The sequence below is a fragment of the Mauremys reevesii genome, unplaced genomic scaffold (assembly GCF_016161935.1).
Source record: "Mauremys reevesii isolate NIE-2019 unplaced genomic scaffold, ASM1616193v1 Contig85, whole genome shotgun sequence".
In the NCBI taxonomy this organism is placed as follows: domain Eukaryota; kingdom Metazoa; phylum Chordata; order Testudines; family Geoemydidae; genus Mauremys; species Mauremys reevesii.
The window spans coordinates 213,103-227,214 of record NW_024100901.1 but is presented as its reverse complement, the minus strand read 5'-3'; the positions used below and the strand labels follow the sequence as shown (position 1 = coordinate 227,214).

At 62.4% G+C, this 14,112-nt stretch overlaps 1 pseudogene; it reads left to right on the top strand.

Annotated features, from left to right (window-relative positions):
• The first annotated feature begins 13,619 nt into the window (after positions 1–13,619).
• On the top strand, positions 13,620–13,755 carry LOC120394950 (annotated as a pseudogene).
• The last annotated feature ends 357 nt before the right edge of the window (positions 13,756–14,112 follow it).

The following is a 14,112-nucleotide window of genomic DNA, read 5'->3' as shown; positions in this document are numbered from 1 at the left end:
GCACAATCCCCAGCCACGCCGCACAGCGCACCCCGAGAGGGGGCAGGGGGCCAAGCAGATGATCCAGCACGAGGGGGAGAGGATGTGTGGTTGGGGGGAGGAAAAGCCTTGGGCTGCACTGGGGGAATGCAGAGCAGGGGTGACACCCCAGAAACCTGCAGCAAAGGGATGGACAGGTGGGGTGGGTGGATAGAAGAGGCAGCGGGACTAAAATCTAAAAGGGGAGTGTGGGGTCTAGTGGTCAGAGCGGGGATGTGTGTGGGGAGCTGTTGGTTAGAATTCCTGGGTTCTATCTCCAGCCCTGGGAGGGGAGTGGGGTCCAGTGGTTAGGGAGTGTGTCGGGGGGGAGCCAGGACTCCTGGGTTCTCTCCCTGGCTCTGACTCTCTCGTGCAATCCCTCGGCAGTTACCCAACTCGCCAGCATGTGGGAGCGAGGGGCTGGGGCCGGGTTGTGACATGGCCCAGAGTCCTGTGCTGCCCCTTTGTTACCCAGCCCGGGGCAGGGCGGGGGATGGCCTGGGACACCCGCTAAGAAAGGCACTTCTGGTGGGTTTGTGTGTGGGTCACGCTGCCCCTGGCTGGATAGACCCCTCTAGGCAGTGATGAGCTGCCAAAATCTTAACAACGGGTTCCCTATAAAAAGTTCTGATTTAACAATGGGTTCCCTATAAAAAGTTCTGATTTAAGGGATGTGCGAAAGCATGTATTTTTTGTACCAATAGGGTTACCATACGTCCATATTTTCCCAGGAGGTGATTAAGAACCGAAAAGCCTGACATGTCCAGGAAAATACAGATGTATTTTAACCCTACCTAAAGTTCTTTTTTAAAAAGATGGGTCTGAACTAGAAATGAGCTCCGTTTCACATGTGTGGGTGGTGATCAGGGACAGTCTCAATTTTTGGGTCTTTTTCTTATATAGGCTCCTATTACCCCTCACCCCCGTCCCGATTTTTCACACTTGCTGTCTGGTCACTCTAGGGTGTGCACATGTGGGGTCCCAGCTGCTGCCTGCCCCCCTCATTAAAGCAGGTGTGCAGGGTTACTGCCCTGGGAACTGCAGGGCACCAGTGGATGTGGGGCTGGCTGCAGATAGGGGCGTGGGGCAGGGCTAGCTGGAGGCAGGGAGTGACACGGGCTGGCTGTGGGCAGGTGATGCAGACGGGCGGGCAGGGGGTGGCTGTGGCAGGGGCTGCAGGCAGAGGCTGGCTGCAGGCAGAGGGTGGCTGTGGCAAGGGCTGGCTGCGGGCAGGTGATGCAGACGGGCGGGCTGCGGGTGGCTGGGGGCAGGGGGTGGCTGGCAGTGGCTGGGGGCAGGGGCTGGCTGCAGGCAGGGGCTGGCTGTGGGCAGGGGCTGGCAGGGGCAGGGGCTGGCTGCAGGCAGGGGTGGCTGTGGGCAGGGGCTGCCTGTGGCAGGGGGTGGCTGGGGGCAGGGGCTGGCTGCGGGTGGCTGGGGGCAGGGGGTGGCTGTGGCAGGGGGTGGCTGGGGCTGGCTGGGGGCAGGGGGTGGCTGTGGCAGGGGGTGGCTGTGGCAGGGGCTGGCAGGGGCGGCTGGGGGCAGGGGCTGGCTGCGGGTAGCTGCGGGCAGGGGGCAGGGGTGGCTGTGGCAGGGGTGGCTGTGGCAGGGGTGGCAGGGGCGGCTGCGGGCAGGGGCTGGCTGCGGGCAGGGAAGGCGGGGGAGGGGCGCAGACACTCACATGGGGGGGCAGGGGCTGGGGGAGGAGCCAGCCCCTGCCCCCAGCTGGCTGCGGGTGGCTGTGGGCAGGGGGTGGCTGGGGGTGGCTGGGGGCAGGGGTGGCTGCGGGTGGCTGTGGGCAGAGCAGGGGCGGCTGTGGGAGGGCTGGCTGGGACTGGCTGGGACTGGCTGTGGGCAGGGGCTGGCTGGGGCAGGGGTGGCTGCGGGCAGGGGCAGGGAAGGCGGGGAGGGGCTGGCAGGGGGCAGCTGGGGCAGAGGCGGCTGCAGGCAGGGTGAGCGGGGAGGGGCTGGCAGGGGGAGGGGCTGTGGCAGGGAAGGTGGGGGAGGGGCGCAGACACTCACCCGGGGGCAGGGGCTGGGGAGGGGCTGGCTGGGGCTGGCTGCGGGTGGCTGTGGGCAGGGGCGGCTGTGGGCAGGGGTGGCTGGGGGCTGGCTGGGGGCAGGGGTGGCTGGGGCAGGGGCTGGCTGGATGTGGCTGGGGCAGGGGCTGGCTGCGGGTGGCTGTGGGCAGGGGTGGCTGGGGCAGGGGCTGGCTGGGGGTGGCTGGGGTGGCTGGGGCAGGGGCGGCTGGGGGCAGGGGCTGGCAGGGGGCAGGGGCAGGAAGGCGGGGAGGGGCTGGCAGGGGCAGGGGCTGGCAGGGGCGGCTGGGGGCAGGGGCGGCTGGGGAAGAGGCTGGCAGGGGCAGGGGCTGGCTGGGACTGGCTGTGGGCAGGGGCTGGCAGGGGCAGGGGCTGGCAGGGGCTGGCTGGGGGCAGGGGCTGGCTGCGGGTGGCTGTGGGCAGGGGTGGCTGGGGGTGGCTGGGGCAGGGGTGGCTGGGGTGGCTGGGGGCAGGGGTGGCTGCGGGTGGCTGTGGGCAGAGCAGGGGGCGGCTGTGGGAGGGGCTGGCTGGGACTGGCTGTGGGCAGGGGCTGGCTGGGGCAGGGGGTGGCTGTGGGCAGGGGCTGGCAGGGGCAGGGGCTGGCTGTGGCTGGCTGGGGGCAGGGGTGGCTGTGGCAGGGGTGGCTGTGGCTGGGGGCAGGGGTGGCTGTGGCAGGGGTGGCTGTGGCAGGGGCTGGCAGGGGCGGCTGGGGCAGGGGCTGGCTGCGGGTAGCTGCGGGCAGGGGGCAGGTGGCTGTGGCAGAGGGTGGCTGTGGCAGGGGTGGCAGGGGCGGCTGCAGGCAGGGGCTGGCTGCGGGCAGGGAAGGCGGGGAGGCGCAGACACTCACATGGGGGCAGGGGCTGGGAGGAGGCCAGCCCTGGCTGTGGGCAGGGGTGGCTGTGGGTGGCTGGGGGCAGGGGTGGCTGCGGGTGGCTGTGGGTGGCTGGGGGCAGGGGTGGCTGGGGTGGCTGGGGGCAGGGGTGGCTGGGGTGGCTGGGGCAGGGGTGGCTGCGGGTGGCTGTGGGAGGGCTGGCTGGGGCAGGGGTGGCTGCGGGCAGGGGCAGGGAAGGCGGGGAGAGGGCTGGCAGGGGCAGCTGGGGGCAGAGGCGGCGGCTGCAGGCGGGGAGCAGGGAGGGGCTGGCAGGGGAGGGGCTGTGGCAGGAAGGCGGGGAGGGCGCAGACACTCACACGGGGGCAGGGGCTGGGGAGGGCTGGCTGCGGGTGGCTGTGGGCAGGGGGCGGCTGTGGGCAGGTGGGTGGCTGGGGGCTGGCTGGGGGCAGGGGGTGGCTGTGGCAGGAAGGCGGGGAGGGCTGGCAGGGGCTGGCTGGGGCAGGGAAGGCGGGGAGGAAGGTGGGGAGGCGCAGACACTCACACGGGGGGGGGGGGCTGGGAGCAGCCGGGGACTCACAGGGCAGCAGCAGCAGGAGCCCCAGGGCCAGAGCTCCGAGGAGCAGCAGCAGCAGCAGGGCCAGGAGGCAGCTCACGTGGCTCTCGCAGCACAGCGCAGCGCCCCCCGGCGGCCGGGAGGAGGAATTACAGGCTTCCCAGGCAGAGCCCATCAAAGCTTCCCTCGCAGGGAAGCCAGTTAACAAGCGGTTCTAAAACCGCTTCTAAATTTAACAACGGGTTCGTGTGAACCGGTGCAAACCGGCTCCAGCTCACCCCTGCCTCTAGGTCAGAACCAGTCTCAGCCCGGGTCAGACCCTGGGAGCCCAGCCCCCTCTGTCGCCACGGCTATGTCTATTGGTCTCCTGGAAAGGTCCATTCTCATGGGTAGCTGTCCAGTGGCAGTGAGTTCCACAGGCCTCAGCACAGGCTGTGTGGGGCAGGAGGTCCTTGTGTTGGGAGCAGTGGGAGTGAACTGTGTGTGGTTGTGTCTCTGAGCACAATTGTGAATATTCTGGTGTGTGTGTAATTGTAAGTGTGGCTGGGGGTGTGATTGTTTTTCTTTTTGGGGGTTGGGCTAGCATGCCCCTCTGGGTGTGTTGTGTGTGTGTTCTTGGGATTGTGTGAGTCCCTTTGTGCATCAATGTGTGTGTGTTTGTGTGTGTGTGTCACTTGCTGCAGGATACAAAATCCTGCAAAGCAACCACACACACAGAGCGGGGCTCAGCCCCACCAGCAGGGGGCAGCAGGGACACACACGTCTCTCCTGGGCCAGCTTGGACAATTTCCCATCACGACCCGCCACAGTGCTGGTGCCCCCCACACGGGGGTGAGCAGTGACTGGGCAGGGGGGGCTGATATGCTGGATTCAGAAGGAAGCACTTTGCAACATCAGTCAAGGCCCTTAGCAGAGCTGGGACACAGACCCAGTGACCCCTGCACCACCCTGGGAGGGGAGTGGGGTCTAGTGGTCAGAGCAGGGAGGGGGCTGGGCACCAGGATCCCTGGGAGTGGAGGGGGTCTAGAGCAGGGGGACTGGGAGCCAGGACTCCTGGGTTCCATAGGGGAGGCTGTTTGTTTCCTGGGCTCCCCTCCCTAGAGATCTCAGCCCAGCCCCCTAGTAGAGAGTGAGTGGCAGCGGGGGAAGTTGCTCTCCCACTTCACAAACATGATTCAATTCCCGCCCCCCTTCCATGGGCTGTGACATTACAGAGCCGCCCCCCTCCCCAAGGCTGAAAGTAGAAGCCCCGCCCTACCAGAGAAGGGTGGGGTCTATACGTAGCTCAGTGGCAATCACTGCCCCGAAGTGACTCCGGTGCAGGCACCCACAGCACGAACTCCCCACACCGGATTCTGTCCACACGCAGAGAATTCTCTCCGCCGGGCTCCTTCGGTTCATCTCGCTGCTCTCCGTCCTGCCGCCAGACACGGCTCATCTGCATAAACCCGCCCATGGACACGTGACACCTTCTGTCATTTTGGTCTCGAGTGAATGAGTTGCCCGCGGGGAGTGAGTACGTCACCGCACGTCACAGTCGCCGGGCGGGGATTGTCTGTGAGCCCCGCGCTGGGGGCGGGGCTTCAGGGAGAGACCCAGCCCCATAGACAGCCTGGGGCAGGGAGCTATTGGGAAAAGGGATGAGGGGATGGGGGGAGAGACCCAGCCCCATAGACCTGCAGGGACAGGGGATATTGGGGTCAAGAGGGGAGAAGGGGGGGTGGCAGAGACCCAGCCTGGGGTGCATGGGAAATGGGGTGGGGGGGAGGGCGACGGGGGGCGGGGCTGGGCGGGAAACGTTGGTCCAGGGAATCTGAGTCACTCCCAGGACATGCTGTGCAGGGGGGAGCACAGGGGCAGGGAGAGAGCCCCAGCCCCACAGAGCCCCAAAGGGATATTGGGGGCAGGGGAGGGGATGGAGGGAGGAGAGACCCAGCCCCATAGACCCCGAGAGGCAGGAAATGAGGGGAGAAGGGGGGGATCCAGCCCTATAGACCTGTAGGGGCAGGGAGATATTAGGGGCAGGAGGGGAGAAGGGGGGGTGGCAGAGACCCAGCCCGGGGTGCAGTGGAAATGGGGTGGTTTGGAGGGAACTGGGGAGGAGAAGAGACACCGGGCAGGACACACCTTGGGACAGAAACTGACTCACTCGGAATACATGCAGAGCAGGGCAGGGCGGAGGCAGATCATGCTGGTCCCCGGGTGATTTCAGGGGGTTGTGTTTCCCCACTCAGCCGGGGCTCCTCTGGGCTGACGAGACCTGGGGTGGGGCGGGTGCAGGGGCTGTGTGTGTGTGTGTCAGGCTGGGGGAGCTGCCTGGGCAGAGGGGCTGGAACCAGGGGCGGCTCCAGGCACCAGCACACCAAGCGCATGGTTGCGGGGAGCAAGCTGCAGGGGGCGCTCTGCTGGTCGCCGTGAGGGCAGCAGGCACCCCAACCCCTCCCCCACTCTATCCCCCCCAGCCCCACTCCCCTCCCAGAGCTGGGGGGAGAACCCAGGAGTCCTGGTTCCCAGCCCTGCCCCTCCCCCACACTACCCCCTAGCCCCACTCTCCTCCCAGAGCTGGGAGAACCCAGGAGTCCTGGTTCCCAGCCCTGCCCCGCCCCCACTCTACCCCCCTAGCCCCACTTTCCTCCCAGGGCTGGGGGGAGAACCCGGGAGTCCGGGGTCCCAGCCCTGCCCGTCCCCACTCTACCTCCCTAGCCCTACTTCCTCCCAGAGCTGGGGAGAACCCAGGAGTCCTGGTTCCCAGCCCTGCCCCTCCCCCACTCTACCCCCCTAGCCCCACTTCCCTCCCAGAGCTGGGGGGAGAACCCAGGAGTCCTGGTTCCCAGCCCTGCCCCTCCCCCACTCTACCCCCCTAGCCCCACTTCCCTCCCAGAGCTGGGGGGAGAACCCAGGAGTCCTGGCCCTCCATATTTCCATATGGCTCCATCCAACAGCTACCCGAGTTGGGAGAGACGAGGCCAAGGGAGAAGCAGGCGGGGGGGGGGCGCTGGCGGGGCGGCGCTGCAGGGGGGGGGCAGGGCCGGGCCGAGACCCGGGACACGCGAGTTCACGTCAGGAGCCGGAGGGGGGCGGGGCGGGGATGAGGAGTTGCGTTGTGGGGGAGGTGTCAGGTTGACCAGGGACCCGCCCTCACCTGGGCTGGAGAGGACGGAGGCGCCCCGGGGCAGGCTGGGAGTTGTAGTTCCTGGCTCGTCTCACAGCGGAAGTGATGGACGGTTGCTCAGACAACGCCCCCCCGGTGCACACTGGGAAGCGTATTTCTCTCTCTCTCACACACACGCGGCCTCTATTGGAGGAGGGGCCGTAGCTCGTCACTTCGCCGCGCCCCTCCCCGCTCCCTGATTGGCGGAGAGAGCGCGGGACAGAGACTCGGCGCATGGGGGGAGGCTCCGGTTCCCTCGCCCCGAGGCTTCGCTGCCCCCCACCCCAGGCCTCAAATAAAATCTGAACAAATAGACAAGATAGGCAAACAGTAGGATAAAGAACTATTAACCTCCATTTATAGATGGAGAACTGAGGCAGAGATGAAGGAGCAGCTTTTCAAAGGTATTTAGGTGCTTAAGATGCAAAGAGATTCTTAAAGGTGCTTTTGAAAATCCCACCAGCAGGTTAGGTGCATAACACCCACCGATTTCAATAGGAATTAGGTGCCAAACCTAACTTAAGCACGACTGGTCTATCTCTCGTTCCAATTTTCACCAAAACCAATATGGTTCTGCTCACTGATGCCTAGAATATTCCTGGAATTTTGGAATTGATTGGATGTGGTGTTCACAAGTTCATGTTACAAACAGACAAATGCCATCAGGTAGAGTGAAGAACTCACTCAGTAAACAAGTTTTCAAATGTTTTCCTCACACAGATCACTTCTTCAGATAAAGAATATTTCTTCTCCCAACCCGCCCTGCCTCACACGTACAGTACCCCACAGCAACAAGAGAGCTCAGTGACAGGAGAAAAGATAATTTTAGGACAGGAGTAAGGACAGAGCCAAGTGGTTTAAAAGTGATGGGTGCAGTCATTCGTTACATGATGATGGACACAGTCTGTGACATCACACTCCATTGCCAAGGAAACAATTGTGACATCTCATGCAGAGGAGTGTAAACAAGAAGCGGGCAGCATTATCTCCTGCAAATATAAACAACTTGTTTGTCTGAGTGATTGGCTGAATAAAATATTATATTATGCTTATAACATCGCAGGGTATAGATGGTCAAAACACCTGACTTTATGCCCTGATACCGGATGGGCCGCCCCTTTGAACTGGTCCCTCCAAGCACCTGCTTGCTACACTGGTGCCTGGAGCCAGACCTGCTCCCATGACAAGCAGGGGCTGGTGCAGAGCGTGGCAGGACAGGGAGATGACATCTCCCCTAATGGCGGGGCCTTTTCACAGCAAGGGCAGCACCTCCCTGCAGTAGCACAGACCCCACCTACTCCTCCTACTTTCTCCTGACACCAGCACCACCCTTCCCAGCACCACCTCATGGCAGCATCTGCTTCCGGACTCGCACCAGAAATGGGAAGTCTGGGCTGGACCTGGCAGCGGCTGTCAGGAAATGGAAGCAGGAGACATGACTACTCCCATGGTGCAGGGGGGGCCACCCTGGCTGGTGGGAGATGGAGGCAGTGGACACTACCACTCCCATGGTGCTGTAGGGTTTTCAGGTGGGGTGCCTCCCCCCACCAGGGTTGGGCACCTCCCCCCACCACCAGGGTTGGGCTCCAGGAGGTTTAGCATCTTAAGGGACTGGGGGGGCGTTGCTTGGAGGAGGTTTGAGGACCAACAGCGAAAGGGAAGTTGGACACCGCCCAGAATACCAGGGAGACAAGGCAGGTGAGGTGATACCTGTTACTGGACCAGCTTTGGAGCCACACAGGGTTTTCTTCATGCAGGGAAAGGTGCTCAGAGTATCACAGTTCAATAGAAGGTGGAATGCTCTGCTCTGAACACCAGACATTCCCTACTTCCTGGAACAGGGGGCCTGTCCCCATTGTCCTGTAAACAGCCCCACCATGTAACCCAGCGGTGGCTGCATCTTAGCACCAAGACACCAGTGGTCACTGCTCCAGAGGAGATGGTACATACAGGCCATTGCTCTACGTGGTCACCAGACTGTGCACTGTCTTAGCTGGTCCCACACGTTACTGCCCCAAGAGGTGAGGTACACACAGGCTACTACTCAAACTGGGCACCTGGGGTCACTGCAGCAATGGTTGGGGGGGATACATGCAGGGCACTGCTGCACATGGCCACCAGGGGGCACTGCTGCAATGGTGGGGGGGGTGATAAACAGGCCTCTGCCTGAAGTGGCCGCTACCACAATGGTGTGGGGAGAGGGGGAGGGAGATACCAATAGGGCACTGCCACACCAGGGCACCACGGGGAGGTCACTGCTCCAATTAGTAGAGATACACATCGGGTAGTTCCCCAACTGGGGGCCCTACCCCAGAGAGAGAGGAGGCTGGGGAGAGAAGAGGAAATCAAAGGCCACTGCCTCACTTAGCCACCAGGGGTCACTACCTAAATAGGGGGGGGACAAACACACAGGGCACTGCCCCACCTGACCAGCAGGGGTCACTGCCCCAATTGGGGGATATACAGAGGGTATTGCCCCACGGGGATGCCAGGGATCAGTGCCTGCCATACCTGGCACAGGGGTAGAGGGGATAGGGTGACCAGATGTCCTGATTTTATAGGGATATTCAGGGCTTTTTCTTATGTAGGTGCCTATTACCCTCCACCCTGTCCCGATTCTTCACACTTTCTATCTGGTCACCCGGGGGTGGGGAGGGGCTACACACAGGGCACTGCTATACTTGGCCACCAGTGCACATCCCTAGTGGGGGAGTGACACACACCAGGAGCAGGGATCACTGCCACAAAGGGGTTGGAAGATACCCAGGGCACTGCCTGACACGGCCACCCAGGCACCCTGCCACCTTGGGGGAGGTGAAGAACACACCTCAGGCACTGACTCCTCTGGCTACCAGTGGTCACTGGCCCAATGCAGGGGTTGGGGAGTAAATACACACAGGACTGCCCCACCTGGGCAACACGAGTCACCGAGATGAGAGTGGGATACGCAGAGGGCACTGCCCCAATGGCTGATATACATACAGGGCCCTGCCTCACCTACCCACCAGCGCTCACAGGCGCAATGGCAGTGGTGGGGTCACATAGGCAACTGCCCTCAGTGGCCACCAGGGGTCGCTGCAGCAATGCTAGGGGGGATACAAGCCAGGCATTGCTGCCCCTCGCCACCAGGAGTCACTGCTCCTAGAAGAAGGCACCTACAGGACACTCCGTGCCTGGCCAGCAGGGGTCATTATCACTGGGGAGGGCTATGGGAAGCAGAGAAAGAGCAACTAACTGCAGTGGGGAAAATCGTCATCTACCGGGGAGAAAGAACGGACTCCGCTAGGACATCGCACCAACTCCGGCCAGGCTGGATACCAGCAATTCGGGGCTGGAGCAGCTCCAGCTAGAGGCTGGGCGGAGGCAGGTGACCTCGGTCTCTGTGCTGAGCAGGATGCGTTGGAAGCGAGGAGGGACAGGGAACCCCCCAGCCAGGGTCTTGCTGCCCAAGGAGGGGGAGATCTGTGGCAGTTTTGGAGTAGCTGGTTCAGCAGCCGTGAGCTGCACGCTTGTCCCTGCCTGAGCTCTCCAGGAGCACATAACACACAGGTGTACACTGGATGTAGGCACCAGTGTAACGACAGGGCCAGACTCTGCTGAGTGCTGCCTGCGAGAGACAGGGGCAGAGTCAGACGGGCAGATGGGGGCAGGAGATGACAGGGCCAGCGGCCATGAGCTGAACCCATCACAAGTCCAGCCTGTGACATCACCATCCGTCCCTGCAGCTCTCCATCTGTCCCGCTGTCCGTCCAACTCTCAACCCCCATCCGTCCCCAATGTATGCCACACACCCCCTTCACCCATCTGCCTCACACACTCATCTATTTCCTCATGCATCCTGCTGTCCCTCTGATTGTCCCTGCAGTGCCCAGCACAAGGAGGCATAGTGGACCTTGAGCGAGGCTTTTGGGTGATGCAGTAATGGAGCTAGCGGGTGATAAGGGGGGTTCTGGGCATCTCTAACCCTGTGCCCAAAGCCATGACCACGAGCCCACCCCTCTCAGTCTCAGACCCCACAGCCCCAAAGACATGACTGGCCACTCATGCTGTGACCCAGTTACAGCAATGAGGTCTCCTGAAGATAGAGGGTGGGAGGAGCAACCCCCTTATCCTGGCAGGCAGGACACATCCTTCCCAGTATGGCAGAGACCCTGCCCGTGGGCAGATAGACCTAGCTGAGCCCATAGGAGACTGGGGGAGGAGGAGCAGAGGAAGAGGATGAAGGCAACTGAACATGACAGGTGTCCATGAAAGGAGAGAGAGAGAGTTTGAGTGTAAGTTGACCAACACAGAGAGAGAAACCTCGGAGGAAGAAAGAAACTCAGAACAGGGAGTCACCCTCATGGATCCAACTTTCTGCTAGGGAGCACACACCACTCCTGGCCAGAGAGATGATCAGCCCCCGCAAATGGCAACATCATCTCCCTTGAAGCCACAGCTAGTCCAGAAACCCACACCCAGGTAACGGGACGCCCCTGCCTGGAGCCAGGGGGGCTGTGACCAGAGCCCTCCCCAAACCAGATACTTCTCTCACCGACAGAAACAGCTACTCTCATCCCAGCTGGGCAGGTCTTGCCTGGCATCAACAGGATTCACCCTGTCACTGCTCTCGCTCACTTGCCATCTCACCTCGGGGCTGGACTCCGTCCCCGCAACTTCTTTTCCCTTGGTATGAAAAACAACCCAAGAGGAAAAGAAAAAGCAATGGTGGCGAGGCTCCTCTTCTCGCTACTCCCACACCCCAGGGCTCCGGCTTCAACCCTCCTCCCATTCTGCCATCACAGCTACAATCAGAAATCTGAGCCCGGGGCTCACACCTGGTTGTCTCCTCAATCCTTGGCGCTGTCCAGCATGTCTCCCTCCACAGAAGTCACCTGGCCTCCTCTTAGACTCCATCTTCATATTGCTCTTCTCCTTCCCAGAGCTCCTGCTCTGCTCCTCAGACCTGTCTGTGCTCAGCTCTGCAGGCAGAGGGGAAGGGGCATGATGGGAACACACACGCCCCATTCCAGACACCACGCAGCATCCACAGGGCTACCAAACCACGTCACCTTTGGCCAAAACCACACCCCACTCCGAGGGAGCAAAAACCCTTTGTGAGCTCAGCACACACAAGCCAGGAAAAGATTAACACCCACACCCAGCCCAGCCAAAGTGGGAGCTTCCCCCACTTCCCAGCCACAGGTCCACGGGGCTCATGGATTGAGGAGTTTGGGGGGCTGTGGGGGTCCCTGAAGAACTAGCTCAGCGTGTGAATGAGTGACTGGGATGTATGTGGGGGCCGGACTGTGGGTTGGGGTGTCCAGGGGGACCCCAGGGAAGGGACGAGGGGGATTAGGAATAGAGGAGGGTGGGGATACCAAGGTGCATTGTGGGAATGTGGGATTTAGAGAGCCCAGAGTGGATGGGTGGGGGCGGGTTGGAGGACCCCACAGTGGCTGAAAAGGGGAACCCGGCAGGTTGGGGGGTAGCAGAGATTGGAGATGAGGAAACTCACACCCTGGGGATGGACTGGGGCAGTGGGGGGATGGGAAAGTGGGGCCCGGCCAGGGAGAAATGGGCTGGGGGCATTTGGGGGCAGGGCGCTGAGGACGGGAGGAGGAGGGGGGGGTCGGGGTGCTGAGCACGGGGGGGCGAAGGGAAAGGCCGGGCAGAGCGGACAGGGTGGGGAGGACGCCGGGGCGGGGCTGGCGGGAGGGTCACAGCGGGGGGGGGACACTGCAGGGGCAGGTTGGGGGGGGTTGAAGGCCCCGTGGCCCCAGGCTGCCGCTTGTGGGGCTGCTCCCAGGCAGCTCAGCCCCCCCCCCGCTGCTGCCCCCCAGGCCCAGCGGGGGGGGCTGAAGCCCTTTCACTCCGCGCTGCCTCTGCCTCGTGCCCCCCCAGCCCGGATCCCACGGGCCCAGGGCAGGGGCTGGGCCTGGCGCCTGAAACTGGGGGGTCTCCGAGGTGGAAGGACCCCAGCCGCTGGCAAAGACTGGGAGCGGAAGAAGCTCCTGCGCCGGCCCCGCAAGAGTTTTCCAGGCTCCCCAAAGCGAGTGAAGGAACCTGCTCCAGGGGCCCCGGAAAACTCTGGTGGGGGCCCCTGTGGGGCTCGGGGCCTGGGGCAAATTGCCCCTCTTGCCCCCCCTCTGGGCGGCCCTGCCTGCCAGTGCACTCAGCCTCACTTGGCAGGTAACAAAAGGGATCGAGTGGCCGTCCAGTTTCTGGAGAGTGGCTGACAACGCCCGACCTTCTGCCCTGAGGAGAAACTGAGGTGAGACAAGGCAGGGGAGGCCATTCTTGTATTGGACCAACTTCCGGTGGGGAGAGAGAGAGAGCGAGCGAGAGAGCATACGTCTTCACTACCCGCCGTATCGGGCGGGTAGCGATCGATTTTCAGGGATCGATATATCGTGTCTCATCTAGACGCGATATATCGATCCCCGAACGCGCTCCTGTCGACTCCGGAACTCCACCACCGCGAACGGAGGTGGCGGAGTCAACATGGAGAGCCCCAGACATCGATACCGTGCCGTGAGGACGGGTAAGTGATCGATATAAGATACTTCGACTTCAGCTACGTTATTCACGTAGCTGAAGTTGCGTATCTTATATCGATTTTCCCCCTTAGTGTAGACCAGCCCAGAGAAGCGACACACAAGCTGCGCTCTTTCCCCAGCAGCAGGTGGGCTACATGGTCTCTCTGCTGGCCTGGCTTCCCGGGACGGGACCAGGCTACCCCTACAGGGCACGCAAGAGTGGCGGCCCAGGCGGGCAGGGAGAGGGGCCCGAGCGGAGGGGCGGAGCCGCGTGAGCGGGTATGCAGATCTGTGTGCGAGCAGAGCATCGTGGGAGCGGACGCAGGCTGCCAGGCAGGGCCCGGCTTTGGCACCGGGAGCTCGGGGTGGGGAAGGGACGGTCTCCGGGGGCCGCGTCGGGGCAGCTGTCTGCAGTGGGGGGGCGGTGTGGGCGAGGCCGGCGGTTGGTCCGCCCCGTGTGTTAGAAGTGTGGGGCGAGCGAGGGCGGGCGGCAGCTGGGCAGCAGGAACTCATATTTACTTGGCAGAGGAGATACCATGATCACTAAGGTGGTTTTCCCAGGGTGAGGCTCATTCATTGCACTGTAGGTTTGCTGACCTTTGCAATTTCCCCAAATGCGGGCAACTCAACTGCATAATTTTTACTTCATTTCTCCCAAATCAGTTTCTTCTGCAAGGTGCCAACTGAAGCTATTGGAAAACAGAGAGATCGGGTGGCCTCCTAATCCCTGGAAAAGAGACAGAGGCCAGCGGAGGGAGTGTCAGTGCCTGTGCAGACTTCTGGGAAGTGCATGGTGTGGAAGGGGATGCTGTGATGCTTTGGAACAACTCCATACAAAGCCAGTCAGGATTCTGGGGGAGCCTCCTCTCTCCGAGCATACTGTCTCCAGGGCAGGAAGCTTACACCTTCCTGGGTCTGACCTCAGAGCATTCAGCTTGCCCTTCCACATCATGCACTTTCCACAGCGAGTCTGCCCAGGCAGGTCCTGGGGCAACCAGAGGTCC